This window comes from Gymnodraco acuticeps, unplaced genomic scaffold (assembly GCF_902827175.1).
Source record: "Gymnodraco acuticeps unplaced genomic scaffold, fGymAcu1.1, whole genome shotgun sequence".
Lineage (NCBI taxonomy): Eukaryota > Metazoa > Chordata > Actinopteri > Perciformes > Bathydraconidae > Gymnodraco > Gymnodraco acuticeps.
This window is the reverse complement of record NW_022990054.1, coordinates 2636120-2640702: the sequence shown is the minus strand read 5'-3', so window position 1 is coordinate 2640702 and position 4583 is coordinate 2636120. Positions and strand designations below refer to the sequence as shown.

Sequence of the window (4583 nt, the reverse complement as noted above, 5' to 3'; positions counted from 1 at the left end):
CCTACAGCTTAGACCTACCTCTAATCCTCTCTCACCATTATTCCTTATCTCAGGGAATTTTCCTTTAACTCAACGACAGTTCAATATCTATTAAAACAAGTCCTCATTAAATCCGGGTTATCACCCCTTCTATACACGGGGCATTCCTTTAGAATAGGCGCAGCTACTTCCGCTGCTAATCAAGGTGTCTCATCCTCATCCCTGCAACAACTCGAACGGTGGTCCTCCTCCGCTTTCTCATCCTACCTTCGCGCTGACCTCAATGCCGTGCTGGCTATCCAAAGGTCTCTCCAACCTTAAAATTGGTACGTATGCATATAACTGGTGGTGGTGCATGTCAGCACGTATGTCGCCCCGCGGCTCATGTTTATTCTGCATATCTAACCCTGTATGTCCAGGTTGTAAAACCTTCGGGTCTGTATAATGTGTCCCTGTATGTCCAGGATGCCCCGTACTTCCGGGACGCCCTGTATGTCCAGGATGCCCTGTATGTCCAGGACGCCCTGCATGTCCAGGATGCCCCGTTCGCCCGGGATGCCCTGTATGTCCAGGATGCCCTGTATGTCCAGGATGCCCTGTATGTCCAGGATGCCCATTAGGGATGCCCTGTACGTCCGGGACGCCCTGTACGTCCAGGATGATCATTAGGGATGCCCCGTATGTCCGGGACGCCCCGTACGTCGAGGATGCCCTGTATGTCCAGGATGCCCTGTATGTCCAGGATGCCCCGTATGTCCGGGACGCCCTGTACGTCCGGGAAGCCCCGTATGTCCGGGTCGTTAACCTCCGGTCCGTATATGTCCATGATGCCCTGTATGTCCGGGAAGTCCCCGTTCGCCCGGGATGCCCCGTACTTCCGGGATGCCCTGTATGTCCAGGATGCCCTGTATGTCCAGGATGCCCATTAGGGATGCCCCGTACGTCCGGGACGCCCTGTACGTCCAGGGTGCCCATTAGGGATGCCCCGTATGTCCGGGACGCCCCGTTTTTCGTCCGGGAAGCCCTGTATGTCCAGGATGCCCATTAGGGATGCCCCGTACGTCCGGGACGCCCTGTACGTCCAGGATGCCCCATCCGGGGTGCCCCGTACGTCCGGGAAGCCCTGCATGTCCAGGAAGGATGCCCGGGAGGCATCAGATGTTTAAATTCTCACATGTATTAACTCTCATTTCCATCCATAGATTTCCACTGCATCCCACAAGGTAAGATCCTTCACGTTCAGTACTTCATACTTCATTCTTTTGGAGGTTCATCGGAAACGGTTCTTCCCTTCCCGATTGATATCCTACAAAACCTGGGCCTAATCGCCAAAACACCATTTCATTCACTTGTTATGAACTGTCATCATTATGTTTCATGTATATAATGTGACCGATAATAAATATGTATTCCATACATCACGTCTCTCCTGATTGAAATGAAGCTTAGCGCAAGTTCAGACAGGAAGACCTATCACTCCGTATTGCATCTCATGGCAATACTCGCTCCCTGCATCTAAATGAGAGGGAGCGCCACTCCTCAGCTAACCTATCACTCCCCTCCATTTACAAGCCTAATCATCGCACCTGTTAATCCCTCTATATATGCTCTCCCCTTTCCTATCAGCTGTCTTCCAGGTGTCAAAGCGCAACCCTCCTCCACCCCTTCGCCTCCTGCTTCCAACTCAGGACCAAGCTTAACCTTCTCCCTTCCAACCGGACCTAACCACTTATCACCACCACCAGTGTCTAGACCCAGGGGGGTTCATCGGAAACGGTTCTTCCCTTCCCGATTGATATCCTACAAAACCTGGGCCTAATCGCCAAAACACCATTTAATTCACTTGTTATGAACTGTCATCATTATGTTTCATGTATATAATGTGACCGATAATAAATATGTATTCCATACATCACGTCTCTCCTGATTGAAATTACGTTATTATCTATAAGGAAGATTCTCTCACAAAGGAACTGTAAGATACACGTTTATGTATGCAAAAAGTTAAAACTAGAAAAAATGAAATACTTTGTCTAAATAGATGTTATTTAAGAATGTGACTCTAAAAGGCAAGTTTTGTGATTTAACACTTTTACTGACACTAGGCAGATTTAGCTTTTTTTTATCTCGTTGTCTTTCTCTTACTTTTTGGATAGAGATTTATGTATGACAACTTTACAACTGGTAGAAAGTTAAGTACTTTTTCTGAACAGATTTTCTTTAAGACTGTAACTCTTAACACACCATCCCTCCGAGAGCCAGACATACTCATCCCCTTTTCAACGCCCCCCTGCAGCCGCTCAGGTGTGAAACCCCCATACAGAATGTCAGTCACTGTGTAAAACTTTTATTTTCTTAAAGACTGTGACTCTAAAAGGCAAGTTTGTGATTTTAACACTTATTTACTGATACTAGACAGATTTTGGCTTTTTTCTCTTTTCTCGTGTTACTAAGATACTTTTAGACACACTTTGATGTATGCAACACTTAACAACTGGTAGAATATGAAGTACTTTGTAAGGAATTTGGTTTCTTTTTAATGGCCTAGGCAGATTTTGGCTTTTTTCTCTTGCCAAGATACTTTTAGACACACTTTGAGGTATGCAAAACCTTAAAACTAGAAAATGAAGTACATTGTCTGATTAGATTTTTTCTTAAAGACTGTTTCTCTAAAAGGCAAGTTTGTGATTTTAACACTTTTTACTGACACTCTGCAGATTTGTGTGTAATTCTCTCACAAAGGAACAGTAAGATACACTTTGTATGTATGCAAAACCTTAAACATTTTTGAAACCAAGATACTTTGTGATACACTTTTATGTAGGAACATTTTACAACTGGTAGAATGTAATTTACTTTATAACAAATGTATTTTCTTAAAGACTGTGACTCTAAAAAGGCACGTTTTGTGATTTTAACACTTTTGTACTGACACTAGGCAGATTTTGTTTTTTCTCTCGTTGTTTTTCTCTTACTTGTGGATACAGTTTTACGTTGGTCAACTTTACAACTGGTAGAGAGTTAAGTACTTTTTCTGAACAGATTTTCTTAAATAATCAAACTCTAAATGGAAAGTTTGTGATTTTAACACTTATTTACTGACATTAGGCAGATGTTGGCTTTTTCTCTTTTCTTGTGTTACTAAGATACTTTTAGACACACTTTGATGTATGCAACACTTAACAACTGGTAGAATATGAAGTACTTTGTAAGGAATTTGGTTTCTTTTTAATGGCCTAGGCAGATTTTGGCTTTTTTCTCTTGCCAAGATACTTTTAGACACACTTTGAGGTATGCAAAACCTTAAAACTAGAAAATGAAGTACATTGTCTGATTAGATTTTTTCTTAAAGACTGTTTCTCTAAAAGGCAAGTTTGTGATTTTAACACTTTTTACTGACACTCTGCAGATTTGTGTGTAATTCTCTCACAAAGGAACAGTAAGATACACTTTGTATGTATGCAAAACCTTAAACATTTTTGAAACCAAGATACTTTTGTGATACACTTTTATGTAGGAACATTTTACAACTGGTAGAATGTCATTTACTTTATAACAAATGTATTTTCTTAAAGACTGTGACTCTAAAAAGGCACGTTTTGTGATTTTAACACTTTTGTACTGACACTAGGCAGATTTTGTTTTTTCTCTCGTTGTTTTTCTCTTACTTGTGGATACAGTTTTACGTTGGTCAACTTTACAACTGGTAGAGAGTTAAGTACTTTTTCTGAACAGATTTTCTTAAATAATCAAACTCTAAATGGAAAGTTTGTGATTTTAACACTTATTTACTGACATTAGGCAGATGTTGGCTTTTTCTCTTTTCTTGTGTTACTAAGATACTTTTAGACACACTTTGATGTATGCAACACTTAACAACTGGTAGAATATGAAGTAATTTGTAAGGAATTCGGTTTCTTTTAATGGCCTAGGCAGATTTTGGCTTTTTTATTTTGCCAAGATACTTTTAGACACACTTTGAAGTATGCAAAACCTTAAAACTAGAAATGAAGTACATTGTCTGATTAGATTTGTTCTTAAAGACTATTTCTCTAAAAGGTAAGTTTGTGATTTTAACACTTTTTTACTGACACTCGGCAGATTTGTGTGTAATTCTCTCACAAAGGAACTGTAAGATACACTTTTTATGTATGCAAAACCTTAAACATTTTTGAAACCAAGATACTTTTGTGATACACTTTTATGTAGGAACATTGTACAACTGGTAGAATGTCAATCACTTTGTAACATTTTCTTTTCTTAAAGACTGTGACTCTAAAAGGCAAGTTTGTGATTTTAACACTTATTTACTGACATTATTTGTTTCTCTTTTCTTGTGTTACTAAGATACTTTTAGATACACTTTGATGTATGCAACACTTAACAACTGGTAGAATATGAAATACTTTATAAGGAATTCGGTTTTTTTTAATGGCCTAGGCCCTAGGCAGATGTTGGCTTTTTTCTCTTGCCAAGATACTTTTACACACACTTTGAGGTATGCAAAACCTTAAAACTAGAAAATGAAGTACATTGTCTGATTAGATTTTTTTTTAAAGAGCAACTTGCAGGTTAGACACACCAGTGAATAAATGTGTAGGAAA

General features: G+C 39.8%; 1 long non-coding RNA gene across 1 annotated transcript; it reads left to right on the top strand.

Moving 5' to 3' along the window:
* The first annotated feature begins 245 nt into the window (after positions 1–245).
* On the top strand, positions 246–1855 carry LOC117545875. The gene is made up of 3 exons (XR_004568889.1): positions 246–305; positions 1182–1202; positions 1606–1855. It is a non-coding gene; the product is annotated as an uncharacterized LOC117545875 (long non-coding RNA).
* Positions 1856–4583: the final 2728 nt, after the last annotated feature.